The sequence below is a fragment of the Condylostylus longicornis genome, unplaced genomic scaffold (assembly GCF_029603195.1).
Source record: "Condylostylus longicornis isolate FDR11 unplaced genomic scaffold, ASM2960319v2 ptg000055l, whole genome shotgun sequence".
In the NCBI taxonomy this organism is placed as follows: Eukaryota; Metazoa; Arthropoda; class Insecta; order Diptera; family Dolichopodidae; genus Condylostylus; species Condylostylus longicornis.
Genome location: NW_026578024.1, coordinates 922155 through 942083, shown reverse-complemented (window position 1 = coordinate 942083; position 19929 = coordinate 922155). Strand labels below are relative to the sequence as shown.

General features: G+C 25.3%; 1 protein-coding gene across 2 annotated transcripts in view; it reads left to right on the top strand.

Annotated features, from left to right (window-relative positions):
- Positions 1–19929, top strand: part of LOC129611644 (AN1-type zinc finger protein 5) — a 71554-nt gene that overhangs the window by 30594 nt on the left and 21031 nt on the right. Inside the window, exon 1 of one of the 2 annotated variants that reach the window (XM_055524866.1) lies at positions 1911–2724. The exons of the other annotated variant lie outside the window; for it this stretch is intronic. The gene's annotated coding sequence lies outside the window, so the exon portion shown is untranslated. Of the gene's footprint in view, positions 1–1910; positions 2725–19929 lie in introns of those variants that run through there. 2 annotated transcript variants of the gene reach the window in all.

Below are 19929 nucleotides of genomic sequence, written 5' to 3'. Positions count from 1 at the left end.
ATACTTTAATAAAATTATAAAAACGGATTCGAATTTTCGAAATACACGTTTTTACGAGCATATACTTACATATTTTCATTCTATCTATATCGTAATATATTTTCTTAATATATTTTATTATGCCATCGTAGGCATATACTATGGATAGTGTTATGAAAGAAACTATAAAAACAACAAAAAAATAACATATGTACCTATACGTCATTTACGTTTCCTTGGAATTCATACTAGCTGCACCCCGCACTATACAGTTGTTCATACTTTGTTACATATTTATATATGCTTGTATCTGCAAATTTCAAGCGACATAATATACATAATTTACATTCTACATTCAATTATAATTCAGTATGACACAAATTGGACTAACTGACAGCGACTCCAAAGCTACAATTATGTATCATATTGTTAGTTTCGTTCAATTTTTAAAAAAGAGAACAACTACTGTGTCAAAAATAATTATGTAGCGCTGCAAACAATTGCTGTTAATCATTTTTTCTCTTTATCTTTTTTTTAGATTTCTTTCATGGATGTACAATAAAATATGTTTAGTTAGTCTGATATGTTTTCATAGAAAAACGTTTAAATATAGTCACAATTATTGTCTTTCACAAGTAAAAATGTTATTTTTCATATTGCAACCGCTGAAATTTTAGTTGAATGTATTATTTAAAACAATATAATTGCATAAAGTAAAATGGGAAAGTAAAAGATTGCCTCTTTTGATTTTTATTGTACCTTTGAAAAAATTGATCGATTTGAATTGTGGACAAAAAGATTAAAAAATATATGTAGTTGAAATTATGTATAATAATATACAGTTATGTATAATACAGTTGAAAACTGAATGTATAATATTATGATAAAAATTTTTGTAGGAAAGATGAATTTGGCTGAGAATGATTTTAAAAATTTTGCAGCAATTTTTGAAATTCATATAAAATGTTTGTGTGGTGAAATCAAACCACTATAATTTTTATTGATATTATATTAGTTGAAGATGATTTATAATTTGGGAAGTTATTTATGATCGCATCTAAACCAAACTAGCATTTGATCTTTTTCATTAATTTTTCACTAACGTATATTTTTTTATTTGCCGCACTTTTGTCGCCGAAAATTCTAATTTTGTTCAAAAAATAATTATATTTAAAAAACGGCCGCGAGACATATTTTTTTTGAAAGCAAAAAAAAAAGGTTTTTATAAAATTTTCACAAATTATTTAAACAAACATAAATATTTTATTAAAAATTAAAGCTACCATGTATCAAACTTAAATACTTCCTAGCAACCGTAAACAGCACGAAATTGTAAGTTAATAAAAAAATTGAAATTATTTTTATAATTTAAAAAAATTGAAAGATTTTTATAATTTCATTTTGCTATTTAGTAATCATAATAAATCAAATACAATAAAATAAACTTGTAGTCAAAGCGGGAAATATTAGTGAAATATTTCTTTTGACTCTCTCTGTAGTTATTATATTGCTTTATAATATGTATACGTTAAGTAATAAATTGCCACAATGAAGAATATTGTCGCACACCACAAAAATATACAGAAAAGAGTTTTCAGAAATTATTTTTATACATTTATGAAAAAAAAAAATATTTTACTAGTTCTCCTTAATTTTGTACTTAATATTTTTTTTTTTATTTCAAAATTTATTTTCTATAGAATCTGTATTGTGTGTCATCACCATATGTTATTAAAAATGTGGTTTGCTGGAAACGTGTACATCAGTATATGCGCCTTGTTTTAAATTTCAACTGCGTTGAGTTTTTTTTCTAGGTAAATTTTTTTTTTTTATTTTCCTCTCTATTTTATACTGGCTGACTGATGATGTGTTGTTTGTTGCTTTTGCTTTCAGTAAAATTAAATTGGTTTTAGCTAGTTTTGAAATTTTTATAAAAATTTCTGCGAGGTAGTCTGAATTGATCGCTTGAAGTGAAGATTTCACTTGATTTCATTTGAGTGGAAATATTAAGAGAAATAGTTGAATTTTTTTTTATTTTTTTCTTCTTAATACTTAACTCTATTTGATTTTCACATATTAAAAAATTATATAAAAAAAAAATATGAAATTTCTACTTAGGTCTAAAACTATTACATAAAATTAAAATAACTTTGTATTAAATAATCAATTTAAATTAGAAAAAAAAGAGAAATTTTCATAAATTCCGTTATTTCGTCGCAGAAAAATTTGTGATAATATGTACTCGTGTATGTGAATTAAGTAAATAAAAAATATCAAAGTCCGGATCTTAATTTAAAAAAAAAAATAAAAACATAGTCGTGAAAACCTGAACGAACATTCGACGTTGTCGCAATTATAACACAAGCAAGGCAAAAAAAAGAATAAAAACAACTATACTAAATAGTAAACGAAAAAATATTTTTCTTAATTTTGTCGTCGCCGTAATTTCTTTGCTTGGTTTTTTCGAGTTTTCGTGTTATTTTTTTCATTTTTGCAGCTAAACAAAGACTGGGGCGTATATTCATTTTTTTGGATTAATTCTATAATTTTTATTTCAACAAATAAAGAATTTATTGAATATTAAATTTAACACAAAGGAGAACAAAAAAATTGGATTGCAGTTAAGTAAAACAAAAAAAGTGTTGTAACCAGAGAATTTTATATTGGAGAAGTAGACATTAAATACAAATATGCAAATATAAAAATATTTTACACAAAAGCAAATATAATTAAAGAAAAGAAAATGTAAGTGTTAATGCAATGTCAAAATTAAAAAAAGTTTTACAAAAAGAAAAAAAAATAATTTTGCAAAATTAATCAGAATATAAAATGAAAATAAGTTTTACATAACCCCAATTATTTCTGAAATCTGTGTTTTTTTGTGGTTTATAATTAAAAATATATTTGTATGTATGTATGTGTTTTAATATATCTACTATAAATTTACCTAGTTAACCAAGTATATAAGCTTGTAAAAATATTCTGCTAATTTTAATGCTAATATGAATATTTAATTTCTAAAATCTTTTATCTACTATTTTTTGAGTTTTAAAATTAAACAAAAATTAAAGTATGTTGCATACATTTTTGTTCTCTCTGTGAAAAAAATTATTTTGCAAACATATTTAAGCAATTATAATTAAGCACTAAAGTAAGTAACGTGAAAAAAGTAAGTGAAGTAAAAAAAAAATACATAGCTAATTTATTTACTAGATTTCCTTTTTATTTAAACCAGAGTATTGTATTTAGTTTTCAAATTCAGTTGTCTACCATGATTTTATTTAAGTGTCACTATCTCTCTATACAAAAGTACATAAAATACTTACACGCACTTGTTAATATAAAATAATAAAAGTGACTGAATTCGACACAATTACATACTTTAAAAAAAATTAAAAATTCAACAAAATATTAAACTACGCATTAAACATTTTTTTCAGCTGAATTTTGTCCAACAATCTGCCATAAAAAAAAATATATTAAAGTATTTTAAGATTTTATTTTCTACGTAAAAAATACAAAATAAGAGAGAACGAAAAAAAATTTTTTTTTTGTTGTTTTTTTAAAGTTAAAGTGATAGAAAAAAGTGGAATATTTCATCACATTCAAACAGTAAAACGAATTGTTAAAATTTTTTTTAAATAAATTAAAATGGAAAAAGAAATAAGAATAAACTCATTGCTAATTTAAACTTAAGCTTTGCATATTTAAATTTTTTTTTATTTATTTAACTACATATACAATGTAGGTAGGAAAATAAATATGGATGAATGTAGTCTTTTTTTAATTAAATTCTCATACAAATAAATTACATTGAGATACAGTTGTTTGCAGTGTACAAAAATTTGTATGTGTTTGGAAATATTTATAATTTATATGTACGAAACACACATTATCATACCAAATATTAGACAAATTTATATACATATGTGTATTAGAAAATGAATTTCTATTTTTTTAGAATACAAATTAATATTTAGTAGATAAAACTAGAATTTTCTAAATTTTATAAATTAGCAGCTATTTAATTTACTTTTTAAATATCAAGTTCGACGGAAGACAAAGAATATAAAAAAAATTGTGTTCATATAATCTAAATGTATTATACGTACCTACTCACCTATCTACAATTACATACAATAGTGGGAATTAAATTATATGTATATTTTCTATAGTTTTGTTAATATAGGTAATTACGTACATACATGCATGTATGTTGATAAAGAAATGATTACAATTATAATTGCTATTACTGTGTTTATAGATTACATTATTATTATATAGGAATTATATATATCTTGCACGTAAAATTTCATAATATTTAAAATATAATTTTCAAAAATAAATAATTAACAAAAATAAAAAATGCCAACAAAATCACCTAACTATAAAATTAAAAAAAAATACCCACCATGAATTATTATTGTTGCTACAATTTTGTGGTAACAAACTTAGTTATTGATACTACAATTTTTTAGCTTAAAAACTGGTTGTTTAAAAGCACACAATTTTTGAAAGATAAAATAATGACAGAGTCAGCGACAAAAAATCGTTACTAAAAAATATTAATGTGATAATAATCTGCAGTTGTAGTTGTGGTGTTTTGTTCTTTCATTACTTCTTGTCATTTCTCATTTCCTCTCTCCCTCTCTGTGGTTTTCAATATTTTTACTTTTTTTTTTTTTTTACTTTTGAGCCATTGAGCTGCTGTTGCCTTGTTGCTGACTCAAATGATGTAGTTCCACAATTTTGACATAAAAATTGGATTTTTCATTTGAAATAAAAAAAAAACGATTGTGAATAAAAATAACAATAAGAACAAAGAATAAAAATGTTAATGTACGAAAGTTATTCATACGAAAAATAAAAAAAATAAAATTAAATAAACAGATAAAAAAACAAAAATTTTCTAATATGTACGTAAAATTTAGATAAGACGTGGATTGTAGTTTGTTGCCGTTTACTTTAATTTTTTTTTGTACGCAATTGATTTATACATTTAATTACTCATTCTAAATTAATATTTTTTTTGATTATAGGAATGGAGATTTGAATTAGATCTAGGTAATATTGAAACTTTCAAATTCAACTAACTGCTAAGAACATATATTCATAAAAAAATTAATAATAAATTTATTGTAGGAGAAAAATATAGAAGTTTATATACCAAAGTTTTTTAACTCGTGGCTCTAATACTTGCTTATGAATTTACTTTAGACTTTTTTCAAAATTCGAAATCTCATTCAGTTGATTCAAAATTTAAGAAAAATTTTCAATCAACTGAATTAAATCCAGAACTACAACTAGTTTAATTCAAATTTTATATTCAATAATTTTTTTTGAATTGTAAATATGAATCTGATATGAAAGGAGGTAAAGCTACCTATTTGGAATAAAATTAAAATTATTTTAATTAAAAAAAACTACATTAAAAATAATTCACCCCTATCAGCAAAATGATGAAAACACCATACTCATTATTTCTATATACTTGCATATGTACATATGTACTTTTTCTATGTTGTTTTTGTATATGTATGAAAGTATACAAAAAATTTATGAAATCTAAAATATTAATACAAATTTTTATAGAATTTTATTTTTTGAAGGAATAATGCAGAAAAAAAATTCTGTATTGTTTTATATTTTATCTATTTGAAAATATTTCAAGGAAATTTTATATTGTCCATTTACTTTTAATTCAATGTTTTCGCTTTGTTATTTAGAAAACAACAAAATTTTCAATTTTTGTTTTGCACAATGTTTATTTTATTTTTGGTATGCGGAAATTTTATTTCCTTGAAATCTGAAACAAAGCAATAAAATATAATGAAATTAAAATTAAAAAAGTAATTTTTTCAAAATGTTCGATGAAAACATTAGTTTAATTGTAACAAATGCATTATATGAAGGTTAACAAATTCTAGAAGTCTCATTGATTTGCCATTTAAAGTAGTATTAAAGGACATATTCAAGAAACAGGAACACTGAAAATGGCCATAAATAGAAAATAATAAATTTCAAATCGCAAAATTTTCTAATAAAACCTATTTTCCTTTTGTTAAAAATACTTGTAGAAAATCAGAGTCATTGTAAATTTGAATTGAACTGAATTGATGTCTTCTTTAAAACACAAAAAAACTTTAAAATTAACTTTAAAAAAAATCCTTTAAATTATTTTGAAAGCTCGTTTGAATTTCAAATTTTGTAGGTACGAGTATCAGCCCAGGATTAATAATTCCAAAAATATTTTGAATCATAAAATATGGAGTCTTTTAATACTTTTAATAATAGGTGGTTTTTTTAAATTTTTTAAATTAACATTTTTTTTGTTTGCTCTGGTTTCTTTAATCTTAGAAAGTTTTATCGCATTAGTTTTTATTTACTGTCTTTAAGGTTTCGTATTATCATAAAAATGAAGTTGTTCTGTAATTGAATTTTAATGGTTTTATAATTTCATAAAAAAAATACTTTCTATATTTTCTTTCGAAATATGAATTCTTATTTGAAATTTTTTTTTTAAAAATAATTTTCAAATTAGTTAGTTAAATCTAAAATTATTTAGTAATTAAATTTCGGAAAAATGATTTATTTTAATTTTTAAGTATTTCGTTTGTGTGCTCATTATATGAAATAAATATTTTGTTCTGTAAAACTAAATTTTTTCTTCTAATTATTTCTAAAAATTTTTATATTTTTAATACACACAAAAATATTTTATAAATTTTAATTTATATTACATAAAGGAGGAATCCCCTTCCCAATATAATAAAATAAGCCAATAAAAGAATACGCTAAATGAACACAAAATATTTCAAATACAATAAAATATCCTGACTTGAAAGTTGCAGAAATAACTATGGTATTAATAGATATCAAATTCGGCTTATTACTTGTTGAAATGTTTAACATTGCAATATTTTTGTAATTTTAAAGGCTGCAATTTATGTGTAGTAAACTTGTTAACCAAATTAGGATTCCACATTTTATTTAAATTTTTCTTTCTTTGAATCTGGATTTATTTCTTTGAAGGTTTGCATTTGCGATTACTTGGTCTGCTGCAATTATGAAATAATTACTTTTTGCCTAAATATTTTTTTTTAGTTTCTTGCAAATAATAACATAATTTTCAAACTGGCGTTGTACTGTAATTTTTATTTTTAATCTATACAAGATGCAAGCGAACAAAAGATGAGTACAATAAAATTGAATTTTCTTTTGAAATAAACGTCTGTGATACTCTGTTAAGTCGCAATTTGTTTTGATTATGAATTTTATGTTTTTCTTTATTTATAGAAAAGTTTACAGATCTTTTTATTTGTTGTTGATTATTTTTTATTTTGTTTGTTTTCTTACTACTGTAAATATATTTTGGCTTATAAATATGGAGAAGGTGAGAATGTGTAAGTACAATCCCCATTTGTGGTTTTTACTTTTGAATTTTATTTTTAAATGATAAGTATGAATAAGAAAACCTATGTTGTATTTAAAATTGATATGTTAGTTGAAGTATTAACTTGGAAAACAAAGTTTTTGGAGAAGGAATTTGAAGAGAATAAACTAAAATTAGGTCGTTACTACATTGGAGTATTAATTAATAATGCGTTTCATTTAAGAGTTGGTATATAGGTATTATATAAATGTATAACACTTTTAACATAAGTCTGTTTAAAAGAATAAATTGCAGATTTATTGCGGTCGGTTTTCAGGATGGATTAATTTACGATTTCTTAAATCCTTATTTTACAATTTTGTATATAGGCTTTAACTGCCTATAAGAATTTCAATATTATCTGAAGAAATTTTGAGATGACTCGGTGATTCAGATGACTTAAATATTTATGGAATAATTGCTAAGATCTTGTCTACTAACTGTAAGCATATTTAACTGTATGATACTTCTGTTATAACATTTTTTATGAAAATTACGATATTAATTAAGAAATTTTTACAAGCCTTACAAAATTCAAACCCCAAATTTATGTTTTCTAAACAGTATGTTTAGAAAACACAAAAGTATAACAAGTGTTGGAATATGATTGATTTGGTCTTTAATTAATTTTAGGTTATTTTCATAGCAGTCGTCTTGAGATTTATGAAATTATTTTAACCAAAGTAAAAAAAATATTCTTAAAAATATTGAATTTTTTTTGGCAAAACTTCAATTAATTTTCCTAAGAGTTAGAATATTTTTTAATTTAAATCAACCACCATCTTCTGTTGAAAATGTATTTACATAATATCAATACAATGTATGCATTAACAGAATATTTTTAAAAATAGAAAAATTTATTTCAGAAAACGAAAGAAAAATCGAAAATTCCGGAAATTTTAATTTGTTTTTTTTTTTTTTGTGTTTAATTTTTAATTATTTTTATTATATTATTTGCAATAATTAATTTTAATGAAAACTTTTTATATGAAATTCTATTTTTGTTATTATTTAACCCTTTCTGCCTCACAGTTACTTTTGAGTAATTAAGAAATACTATCCTTAATTATTGCCAAATAGAGCAAGGTACATTTACACTCATCAAACAGTTTATGTATTCGTTTACAACTAGTTAAAATGTGAAATGAAAAAAAAAAACAAATTACCATTATTCCTATTCCATTACCATGAATTAATGAATACAAATTTTCGAAAAATTGAGTTTTTTTTTTATTAATTGAAACAAATGTGAAGTGTAAAATTATTTGTAAACTATAACAGAAGCCTAATGTTTTTTTAAATAATTCTCTACATCTTTGAAGAAACTTTTACCAAGTGTTTATATTGAGTGAAAAGCTACCAATAAAAATTTTCTTTTTACCCAATAGTAAACGAAGGTATTAAAGGATTAAATCAATGTTGAGTTTTGATATAAAATTAAAATAAAGTCAAAAAAGAATAAAAATAAACTCAAAAAAAAAAGGCTGTCACGTGATTATTTGTTTTCATTTAAATACAATTATTTAAATTTTATTTTTATGTAAGCATATTATATTATGTAATTGTGTTTATGTACAATATACATATATAAACAATATTTGAAATTGAGTCATCTGTTTTTTGGCGAAATAAAGGTTTTAGTTACATCTTCGATCATTACCGACCGCATTGTATATAATAGGGTAGGTTATGTGACGGCACCAAATTTTGTATGTCGAGTAAATAAACTATTTTTAGATAGATGGGGGCCTGTCGGTCTGTCTGTCCACGCGTGTGTCTTAAGTTCGGCTAAACCGATTTTGATGATATTTAGATAGCTTAATATAAATTTTTGAAACTGATTCACTTAATAATTAGATTTTTTAAAAATAGTTAAAACTTTTCTTTAAAAAAGCTAGAAAATTAGTTGATAATTGAAAACAAATTGAGATTAAAATTTCTGAGTTCCCGAATACTCCCCATTGTCCACCTTTAATGTTCAAATTGCGAGATCTTTGACAATGTCGCACGTTATGAGTTGAAAAATGGTTTTTTCAAACGCAGAAAAAGGAACAACTGACACGAATAAAAAATCCGTATGCTCTATTTTTTTTTAATTTAGAAAATAAGTGCGGCCAGTATTTGGCATAATTTTATGTTTTGTGTCAAATTTTTACATAATATATAAAATTGTAAATTCGTACGAAACTGCAATTAATGAGTTTTAAAATTATTTATTGAAATGTTGAAACTTGTTTTTCGAAAAATTGTTTTTATTTGAAAATATCATGTCATTGCATTTACTTTTTAATTTATATTCGGTTAAAAGGCGGTCTGAACACCATAACTGTGATAATAGGAAATCCACTGTTTGTAACTTGACCTTTTTTTTTAGATATTAATACTAACAAGTAACAGAGATAAAAAATTTAATTCCTTTTAAAGATTTCAAAGAAGTAAATAAAATGAACTTAACCATAAAATGGGCCCTTTCAAAATCAAAAAAATTTATTTTTTCTAAACTATAAATCTGTTGTTTTTCTTACAAATTAATTGTAAAGGTCAAAATTGAATGTAATAACTGCACTGAGTTTACGTGCAAATTGCTTGAAAAAAATTTTAATGAAGAAAAACACGTGCCTGTCTCTTTCGAAATAATAAACAAGTAAACAAGCAATAGAAAACAAAAAAAATTAATTGGCAACATTCCAAATATTTTTAGCTGTTTTTTTTTACTTCAGTAGTTATATTTTAAATTTTTCATCAATATTGTTACTCTGTCCAACAATAAAACTCTGTCAAAATATAAAATTTAAGGACCTTTTCAATTCGAAAGAATTTGCTTTATGAAAGATGTTTGTCAATACTTGCAATTTGTATTTTCACTCGCTTCAACTGTTAAATTTAAAAAAAATGTCTCTACTTTAGTTTAGATTAACTGATTAGTCAACTGTTTTATTTTAAAGAATGTTTCTTTAACCTTAAATACTAATTACTTTAATTTTATATATATATATAAGTTATAACAATAAAAAGAAATCAACAGTAGAAAAAATTTTTCAAGGTAGCTAGTTTGAATTTTTTTTTCTTTTTTTAAATTATGCACCTCACCTATATGTGCAAATGCATGCACTTTTTATTTAGTAAATGTCTAAAATTACGTCATGTTTTTTTTCTTTCTGTAATATTTTATATAAGCACAATACAAATTCATATAAATATTCATAATATTCGTGCATTTTATAATGAGAAACACACAGAGGGGAAATAATGTTTATAAGGTAAGGTTAATTTACAAAAATAGAGTGTCTGTTTTTTTTTTAACAGGACGTGCCAATATTAAAAAGCTACGATTTAATAAACACATTTTGGAACTGTTTTGTACTTTTGTCTATTGTACTTGCTATTTTACATAAAAGGCTCGAGCACATACTTGTATGACTATGATATATGTATGTTCTATTAATATAACTTGAAAATTATTTAAATAATTGAACGCGTGCAAAAGTTGCAAATTTCTATTAATAAAATAAATTTTCATTTTTGTGTCAATTTATAACAATAAGACTAATTTTTTATAACAATAAGACTTACAAGTATGGTATAATCGGAAAGTATTCGAAGCAGTATCGTTTTAAAATCATTTAAAAATCATGTGTGAAAATGCGTCAATCCTGTAACACTTATAAAGTTTGGTCTCCGAAAATGTCAGAAATACGCATCATATGCGTACCATATTAAATCAGTTGTACATATTTTTTTTTTTTGTGATTTTGTATTTAATTTGTAGTAAATAATATATTATTTTAAATTAATAACTAATAAAGTTAATAATTTTTTGACAATTCTAGGAATGAATTAACAAAAAAAAATGAAAATTATGAATAGATCCTTAATTCATATGTATTGACTTTGCGTTAAGTTGAATAATTCTTTTACAGCTATGGGATTTTGCGTTTGATATACTATAAAAGAAGAATTTTATCTGAGAGTCAAAATATGTCAAAAAAAAATAAAGAATTTTTTGAAGAACACAACATTTTTAATTTATTTTTACTTATTTCACTCACTCAAATCTCATTACATCTTCCTCACTTATCATTAAATCAAAAATATTTAATTTTCTGCCAAAATAGTTTTATTAATAATAATATTCATAATAACAAAACAAAACAAGAAATGCCGTATTTTAAATTAAGAGTTAGTTTATTCCAGATAATATTTTCGTTTTAAATTCGTCTATTACAATTACAATGACTTAAAAAATTTTTTAACCGTTTGATGGGATCCCACAAGCTGCGTGATAACTTTGCTTTTGAAGTTTAGGTACTAAGGAATTTACTTTTAAGTACATATTTTTTTAGGAGACTTTTAGATACTTATTATGTATTTTGTTTTTGTTTAACAAATTCATGAATTTATTTGTTAGTAAATGTTTGTGCATTATGCATCTACAAGTGTGTTACATCCCTTTCAAATCATATTTGGTTTTTTATGTGTTGTAATTATTTTATTATTATTTTGTCAATTTGACCTAGTTTCCCCATTTTTAATGTCCTAAATTTAAAAGCAAGTATTTTAAGGTCATATCAACTTTCTTTCTCACATAAATAAATAAATATGCATATATATATTTACACATATGTGTAGGTGTATATAACAATTTTACATGCAATCAGATATAAAATGTACACGTTTATTAAGTACTCATACATTGAAAATTATAAAAAAATATAAAATTCAAAAACAATATAAGGTGAAGCAAAATGAAGATAAAAGATTAACACTCAAACATACGCATACAATAAACAAAGGGTACCAAAAACATAGAAAAGAGAATGTGAGAAAGTACTTCAAGGACTTCATGTTTTTTTTTTTGATTCATTTGAATTTTTCCCATTCATTCTTTCGAAGAAAAAAAAATCATTAGGGCAAAAGTAAATTCCGCATATCCTTTTTGTTTCTTCTCTCTTTATTTTTAATATTTTGTTCTTGATTCATTTCTCAGTTTTTTTTGGTATTTGTTTCCGGTCCCATCACTTTATGACTATCTCAGTTTTATTTTTTTAATGCATCAAATTGTGTAGCAGATTTACAGTTTTATTTATTTATTTTTCAAATCAAATCAAATTTTTGTTATAATTTTATTACAGGCTTCTTTTTTTGTACAATTAAAACAAAATTTGCAACTCAACGTTTTTTCCCAAGTCATTACGTTTCATTTACTTCAAATAACCGGTGATCAGTATATTATCTTGTATAATATTCAAGTGTACTGAAATGAATGGAAAGGCTAGTGCCAAATTCCAATTGGCAAGTTAAATTTACATAGGTTAATGAGTTTTTGGTGTTGAAAATTTTTTTCTAGAAAACAGAATACCTAGCATGTATGTGCATACATGTTAAAATTTCAGAAATTTTTGTATTTCGAGTTTTGTCAGCTTTTAACAAATATCTCAAAAATATTGCAAGTAAGTCAAAACATGTACAATACGTTAAATGTTTACTATTAAGATACACTTGTATAGATATAAAAACTTTTGCACATAAAAACAAAAGATGAACAAGATATAAACATAGAAAATTTGTGAAATAAATAAATAAAACAAATAATATACATATAAATATAAATGCATATATTTGTGTGTATAAATGAGTATTAGACGAATTTTTATTTACGTGAAAACATGAATTTTATTTGAGTGTACATAACATTTTCATAAATTTGTGTGAATGTGTTCTTTAGAAATTGAAAATTAAAACAAAAAATCGATTTTTTTTTTTACTTTCTTTCAATTTTATTTTCATCCCATAGGCTTTATTATAAAAAAAAGACCAAAAAAAAAACGAAAAATTTTTTGTAGTTTTGATTTTACCGTTATGTACAAATTTCCCTTATGTAAATTCAAATTTTGCAATACATAATATGAGCATATAAAACTTCCACTTATATAAAATAATAAGTAACAAAAATAAAGTCAGCTGAGTTAAATGGTTGCCCCTTCCTACCCATTTATTTCGATATTCTGCTCCTCCTCGTCTCGTCAGTCATTCAGTCACTACTATTTTCGAATTTTTTTTTATTTACACAAATTTCACATAGGTTGGTGAATGTGTATGTATAAGTACTTGTTATTATGCGTTTATGTATAAATAAATACTTGTTATTTAATGTACAAGTTTAGAGTCGTGTGCTTGTATATATATTCATACATATATACAAAAATTTTATACATAATATTCATTTAATTTATTGTAACAAGGATTTTTCAAACGAAAAACGAACTTCTTTATTTTTTTTTAATTTTATACAAAATTCATACATTCATTCAATGAAATAATATACCTGGAATAAAAAAAATCTTGGAAATTTCCAATTGTGTTATAGGATATTAAGAAATAAAATCAACATAAAGGATATAAATATTTGTACATGTACATATATACACATTTATAAACACACTTGCATTGTGAAAAATGAAACCTCTGCATTGCTGCATATTTCTGCGATGTTTTTTTACTTCAAATATTGGAGAATCAAAACTACCCTAAAATATTATAAAAAGAAATTTATTTTAAATTTTTTTGTGCTTGAAAAATTATTAGAAATCTAATAAAGAATAGAAAACATGAAGCAAAAAGATTACAAATAAATAAAAAAATTAAAAAGAATTTTTCAATTTTTTAGTCTTAATAACAGGCAAAAAAAGAAACTAACAAAATAGGTCGGATTTTTTTTATTTTTATTGTATTCTACAATTTTGCATTCATTATCAGGAATCATAATTTGGTTTAGTTAATTTCCCACTGGATATACGTGCCTATATGTATAAATCTGTAAATAAAATGAAATGTAACCAAATGTTCACATGTACATCTACAACATCACAAAATAAAGAAGGAAACAAAATATAGAATGAGAGCAGCAATAAACAACAAAAACTCTTTATTGTTTCTCTGTTTTATTCAATTCATTTTGTTTTTAATATTTCATTTCGATTAGAAGAGATGGCACATGCAAAGTAATATTTTCTTTTAAAAATTTCATCTAATACTTAGGCTATTTTCGATAGTGCAATATGCTTTCGCATTTCTAACTTAAAACTTAAATAACTTAGACAACAGAAAGAAGCAGCTGCAAAAACTGAACAATTTGACAAAAAAAATTGTTTTAGTTGTGAAATTTTTAAGATTATCATATTTTGTTTTTCAAAGTTTCAAATGAAGCAAAATGAAATATTAAAAAAATTCGTATTTTTTCTAGTTCGCTGTAAATTTTTAATAAATTTAAATTTTTTATTAAAGTAATTACAAAATTTAAAGAAACTTACTCTAACTAATCGTCTAAATCTTAGATTATTTTATTTTAAGAACAAAATAGTTTCCGCAGCAATAAAATCAAACTCAGTTTTACAGCGTGTATGCTTTTACAAACTACAAAAATAGAACTGCATTACCAAACACATTTTTTGGCCAACATACTACACATTTAGTAGTAAGATGAACTGAATTATCAAAAACACAGTAAGCTTACAGTTTTCTTTTTTATAAGTATAAAAAATATTTATACATAAAATAAAGTTGAGTCAAACCAATGGTTTGTATTGTAGCACTTTTCCCTTCGACAAGTGAAAATACTGCTTTTAAAAACATTCTATGTATGCCTACCACACTATTAAAATTATTTTCATTCATATACTAAACTATTTCTAGGATTGCATATATTTAGGATGAACAGATTATGCAGTTTTTACAATAAAGCAAAAATTAATTTAAAGAGGGGTTAACATAATGCTCGATTTTAAAGGTTAATAGCGTGAGTTAAGAAAAATACTTGTATTTTTTAATGTTATGGAATTTATCATTACCGCTCTGCGTTTTTAGAAATTTAAAAAAGCTTGCGGTTTCGGAAATATAAGGCGTCAAATATTCAAATTTTACAAATTTTAAGAGGCGATAACTTGAGAGGGGATGGAGATGGAAAAAAAATTTCTAACGAAATGAACTATTTTTGTTAGTGCCTAAAAGCTACTATAATTTCAGGAGAAGCGTCCCATTGATTTTTGGTTTTACTACAGTAAACAATTGAAAAATTGCCTTTTTAGGGTTTTGGGGGGGTATAACTTTTAGAGGGGGGGAGATAGGTAAAAATTATGTTCTACGAAAATTAGTTTCTAGTAAAGATCTATGTACATATAAAATTTCAGCTTTCTATCTGTAGAAGTTTTGTAAACAGGCACGGACGGCCGGAGTGAAACAAATAAGCACTTTTTTTCAAAAATTTTTTGGAAAAGTGCTTAAAAAAACTATAATATATGCATACTTTTAGGAGCTTATGTTTTTTCTTTGAAATCAGGCCCCATAGTACAGTAAAAATAATTAATAACTTTTAACACAGTAAAAGTCTCTTTTCAGTTTTACAAAACTTACATAATAATTATTTAATTTAAACTTTTAATTTTCTCAATAATTTGATAATGTAAACAAAATTCAATTGTTTTTAGATTGTACATTACACATGCTTGAGTACGAACCAATATAAACAAATATTTTCGCAAATAGGAAAAAAAAGAATAAAGTACTTAGGCCTTAAAAAATTTTAAATTTAATATCATAAACAAATAAAACAACTTTTTGAAAAATAGCAAAAGCTTTCCTGGATTTTACATAATTTCTCGAAAAAGTGCTTAAGAAATATTTTATATGAAATGGAAAACTATTGCACATAAGTGTGTGTACAAACATAATTTACAATTTTTTTCCAATTCAAACACATATTTTAAAGCATATGATTTTCCAAACTATAATTTTCAGGCCAAAATATATCCACAACTAAATTATTTGTACATCATTATTTTAAAATTCAATTACTATTTCCAATTATTTTAGGATTTAAAATCTTTTTCCCAATTGTTTAAAAAAAATTAACATTTTTAAATTTCCCTATTAATCATTACAAAAATTAATTTACGCTTAGAAAGGAAAATATAGACATTAATTTTTACAAACAATTTTAAAATTTATGTCTATGTATCTACATACATACCTCGTTACATAATATTTATACAAAATCAATTTGTCAAAAGAATGTCATACTCATAAACAAATAAATTCTTTGGTTATCTTTTAAATTTATTTGTTGTTTTTCCTTCTCTTTGTTTTTCTGAAAAAAAAAATCCTTTAAATTCTCAGCACGTTTCTGCTATAATCTCTAAACTGTTGGTTGAAATTTTTAGCAAACTACAGCATTACGCACATTTTACCGTTTATTATTTTCGTTAAAATTTAAAGTCAGTTTTACGTCAAAGTGTATAAATATCAAAATATATTATACATATGTATAGGCGTACTTATGCATGAACATGTGTATTATGTTCCATAAGTGTAATATACATACGTGAAGAATATCTAAAGAATTACACATTATTTTATAACACGCACATACATTTAAGGTAAAATTTCAGAAATTTCAGAAGTACCAAGTGTTTCATCCTTTTCATTTAAAGATTGAATGAAATTGATTCGACGTTGTTTTTTAATTATTCGTGGGGGTTTCTCAAGTTTTTCTAAACTACAAATTTCGTTGTTAGCAAATATATCAAATACGAGTATAATTTAAAAGAGTGCGCTTTTATATTAATTCAAGTGAAAATTTAACTAATTGGAAATTAAAAAATTTTCTTAAAATGCCACTACACTGGAAATTTATTATCCTTATCAACAAAATCCTCTTTTTGTCACGTAAGAGTAAATAAACAAAAATATTAAGGTAAAATATGGTTATTTCGTCCGTACTGTTGATTTCGTCATAGGTCATACTTTCTTCACATATTTGCCAAATATAAGAAAACTCCGTCTATTCTCAACAAACTTCAATAATATTTACACATTACTTGAAGTTTATTTAAAACCCCTTTTACTATTGAACTTGAACGTGTTTTGAAATTTTAAAAAATAAGAATAAATTAATTTAAACACGATTCTTAAAAGCTGCAAAAATTGTCACGCGAAAATTTTGCTCTTTCTTAGAGTTTTTGTTAAGCGAAGTAGAAAATTTGTTAAGAGTATATCTGTTGAAATATGTGTAATATTTTTTGCTTATATTTTAAAAAATTAAACTAAAAAAAAATATTATTAATAAGAAAAGATGTACTCCTCCATTTGCTTCCACCAGACATCCATATTAAGAATCTGGCCGCGGCAAGCGCCGTTAGACTCAGAGAAGCTGAGTGCTGGCACGAAAAGCCGTATGGCCACGGCAATGTCCTTCAGTCACTACCGGACGGAGTGGTTGCAGATGCTACAGACTATTGTATCCCTAGACTTGAGTTTGACAAAAAGTTTCGGGTTGAGCTTCCGTCTCGCGATCAGTGGAAAAGAAATCTTCCACTGCAAGGCTTTGATATTGCTCTCTTCACTGACGGTTCCAAGGATGGGAATGGGGTCGGTGCTGGAGTATTTTCAGAGACTCAGAACATATCGGAGTCATATCGCCTTCCCGACAGATCAAGCGTGTTCCAGGCGGAAGTATTCGCCATATGGAAGGCATGCGAAATCCTGGGAAGGGATTTGGTTGTGGCCCGGGAGGTCGCAATTGTGACGGATAGTCAGGCTGCGATTCTGGCTCTAAATTCGCCAAAGATATTCTCAAAGTTGGTAGAGCTTTGCTACGATGAGCTGACGAGATTGTGCAGTCATCATAGTATCACCTTACTCTGGGTTCCGGGACATAGGAACATACCAGGAAATGAGCGGGCTGACGAACTGGCCAGATGTGGGTCGGCATTGGACGGCTCCAGGGCCGAGCGAGTTCTTGTCCCTATAAACACCATCAAAACTGATATATATCGCTTCCAAGTGACATGTGCGGACCACAGGTGGAGGGGCCTGAGCACATATGCAACGGCTAGGAAGACGTGGCCGAAATACGATCATAAGAAATCAATGAGCCTCCTGGCGATGCCTCGACCGGACATAGCTAAGTTAGTGGCTGTGTACACGGGGCATTGGCCTGTGGGGGATCATGCAGCTAGGCTGGGAATGCCCTTTAATACGTCATGCCGCAGTTGTCGGGAGATAGACAAAAAAGAGACGCTTTTTCACTATCTCTGCGAGTGTCCGGCTCTTCAAAGGGCCAGGTTGTTGTCATTTGGGGAAACGGACATAATGGAACTGGGGAACATTTCTAGTAAAAGTATCGGGGACGTAGATAAGTTCCTTAAAAGAACGGGGTGGCTCTGATCGCTGGCCCTGGACCAACGTACTTTGACAACCGGGTTTCACGAGGCGGTGGTAGCAAAACGGCACGTCAGTGCTAATTGGGGTGTTGGCCAGTTGGGTCGCACCAGCCACTCTAACCAACCAACCAACCAACCAATAAGAAAAGAATTTAAAAACTAAAGAAATTGAGAAGTTTAAGTGGTTTTAAAACCTTTTGGAAATATTTTATTTTCAATAATATATTGTGATGCAAGGGAATTAAATACTTAAATATATTACTGACGAAATTAAAACTTCACATAGTTTTTGAATAGTTCTAGTTTCGTTATGCTTCTTGTTTTCAAAATGGTCGAGGATAGTTATTAGTTACAATCTGCATCATCTAAATTTGCATTATTTCTTATTTTAGTTTAGTGAATTGTATTAATAACTTGTTTTTTTTTGCCATGAAAAAATTAGCAACTCAACATAACGAAATAAAAAACTCAAAGTTTTTGCTGACGAAATTACATGATTTTTGGAAATATTTTGAAATTTAAAAAAAGTAATTCACAAAGTAATTATCTGAAAAAATTAAAAATAATTTTGTCAATACTCCAAACTAATAAAAAATTATGGCTGTATTGTACACACATTAACTCTTTGAAATAATTGACACATTAACCCTTTCGAATATCTTACTTCACCTTAATTCCAATAATGTGTGTACAATTTAAATTGTTTAAATAAGTTCATAAAATTTAAATAAAACAAAAAAATATTGTTTATGAAGTCCAAATCAACGTAAAAAAATAAACAAAAATTGATTTGTAAAAGACAATATCCATCAAGTTATTTTTTGTGCAAACTGATATTTCAACTCATAGATTTTACAATTTGCAATTACACTTTCCATTAGTAAAAACTGTGTTTGCATTGTAAGATTTTGCGTTTGTAAGAAATGTGGTTAACTTATGTATTAACATGCCATTACTCGGTCGTGTCACATTTTCTTGTTATTCCAAAATCTCAACACACACTATCTTTGTTTAATGTGTATATACTATTGAGTATATTTACATATTATCAACACACTATTTTTTATCAACTTAGGCACATACTTTTGAATACACACATATGTACATATTTTTCTTTCATATACATAATATCCCATTACCATGAATCAAAAGCAAAATTGTTAATAACTGCCTCGCTTTCGATTTTTTTTCTTTATTTTGTTCTTCTTTTTCGTTATTTTTTTCCGTTCTTTTCCTTTTGTTATGCTTTTACTTTGCCGAACATTCGAAAATTCAAGTAAGAAAGCATTTTAAATTTCTCCA